The sequence below is a fragment of the Marmota marmota genome, unplaced genomic scaffold, assembly GCF_001458135.2.
Source record: "Marmota marmota marmota unplaced genomic scaffold, marMar, whole genome shotgun sequence".
Taxonomy (NCBI): Eukaryota; Metazoa; Chordata; class Mammalia; order Rodentia; family Sciuridae; genus Marmota; species Marmota marmota.
In genome coordinates, this window is record NW_025999900.1 from 24,500,675 (window position 1) to 24,502,721 (window position 2,047).

The 2,047-nt window shown below is 35.4% G+C and overlaps 1 non-coding gene across 1 annotated transcript; it reads right to left on the bottom strand.

Moving 5' to 3' along the window:
- Positions 1-508: 508 nt before the first annotated feature.
- Positions 509-691, bottom strand: LOC125615420. The gene has a single exon (XR_007346079.1). It is a non-coding gene; the product is annotated as a U2 spliceosomal RNA (small nuclear RNA).
- Between the last annotated feature and the right edge of the window lie 1,356 nt (positions 692-2,047).

The window sequence follows — 2,047 nt, forward strand, 5'->3', positions numbered from 1 at the left end:
AAAATAAATTAATAAATAAATAAAGGTATTGTGTCCACCTACAACTAAAAAAATACATATTTTTAAATGTGTACAAAAATCCCAATGATTTAAGTTTATCTGATTTACCATATAAGGGGCTCTTAAGAACAGCTGGTTCAGCTCAATGTGGTAGACTCAGAATAATCAAATATAAGTGTTGCTTTTTCTGTTTGTTTGTTTTGTTTTGTTTTGAGGATAACTCTGGGGCACTCTACCACTGAGCCGACAGCCCCAGTCTTTTTAATTTTTATTATTTTGAGACAGAATCTTGCTAAGTTACTGAGGCTGGCTTTGAACATGTAATACTGTTGTCTCAGTCTCCTGAGTAGCTGGGTTAATAGACAAGTGTTTTAATTAACAGTTTATCTGAAATCTTGCATATTCCAAGTTACTGTCTGAAATATCTGTAGCTACAATAACTTCTAAAAGTTACTATGCTCTTAAAATAAAACCAGTAATCTCAAATGATAGAATGCTTTTCTGTGTTTGGGTGTGCACCATTCCTGAAGGTACTGTGATACCAGGATGAAGCACAGAGTAGACAGAGCAAACTCCTATTCCATCTCCCTGCTGCAAATATCCATTTAATATATTGTCCTCAGAGGATAAATCAGATATTAAACCGATATGAACACTCTACTTGATCTTAGCCAAGAAGCCAAGAAGCAAGGCCAGACCTGTTTTGTGGTACTATGGATAGAACTCAGGAGTGCTCTACCATTGAGCTATCCTCCAACCCTTTTTATTTTTTATTTTTCAAGACAGGGTCTTGCTAAGTTGCTTAGGGTCTCACTAAGTTGCTGAGGCTGACCTCAAACTTGCAATCCTCCTGCCTTAGCCTCCCCAGCTCTGGGATTACAGGCATGCACTATCACAACCAGTATGAGTTTATATTTCTACCAGCTTCTATTGCAGTTGAGAACATTCCTGCTCTTCCTAGTTTGTACCATAAACTTTATTGAGTGGGAACAAGTCTTTTGGCTGAACAAAGCTACAGAATCATTCTCTTTTGATGCTGCCCACAGTTCAGGCATCAGATTCCATGAGAGTCCTCTTCAGGTACATCTCTTGACTTACTTCCTGTGTTGACTCAATATAAAAAATATATATATCTTTTAGTGTCCAATTTCTTCACTTCCAAAAATACTGTCACGTTGCTTTGTATCAAGGAATAATGTGATGAATGACATTTATTTCTGATATTCTTACATGATTGCATATTTGAAATATCAACTGCAAGATTAATTATCTGACTTACAAATTGCCTATTAGGACAACTTTTTATTCTGATAAATGCTTATAAGTGTAAAGAGTAAGGTAATATTTAAAATATTAGCAATAGGGCCAGGGGTGCATTTCAACGATAGAGCACTTGCCTAACATACTCAAGGCCCTGAGTTCAATCCCCAGCATGGCAAAATAAATAAATAAATAAATAAATAAATAAATAAAAATAAAATATTGGATATAAACAGAACTATGTTTTTCATTATTAAATCTTGGGACTGGGGTTATGGCTCAGTGGTAGAACGCTTGCCTAGCTCATGTGAGACACTGGGTTTGATCCTCAGAATCATATACAAATTTTTTAAAAAGAATGTTTAAAAATATATTAAAATCTGTCTTAGAGAAAATTAATAAAATAACCTAAACTAACAGGATTAAGCCCTCATGTACCAAAACATGTGGTCGTGAGCTAGACTTCTTGAAGAGGCAATCTATTCTATTCCCTGATCTTTAGAAAAGACAATAATTCCTAGATTTGTAATGTGTACTTATGTCTATTTAAAAATGTATAATAATAAAATGTCATGCATGATAATTGCAAATATGAAAATATAGAAAGGTGATGAATTACAATTAAGAATAACTCGGGTGGCTGGGGATGTGGCTCAAGCGGTAGCGCGCTCGCCTGGCATGCGTGCGGCCCGGGTTCGATCCTCAGCACCACATACAAAGATGTTGTGTCCACCGAAAACTAAAAAATAAATATTAAAATTCTCTCTCTCTCTCTCTCTCTCTCTTT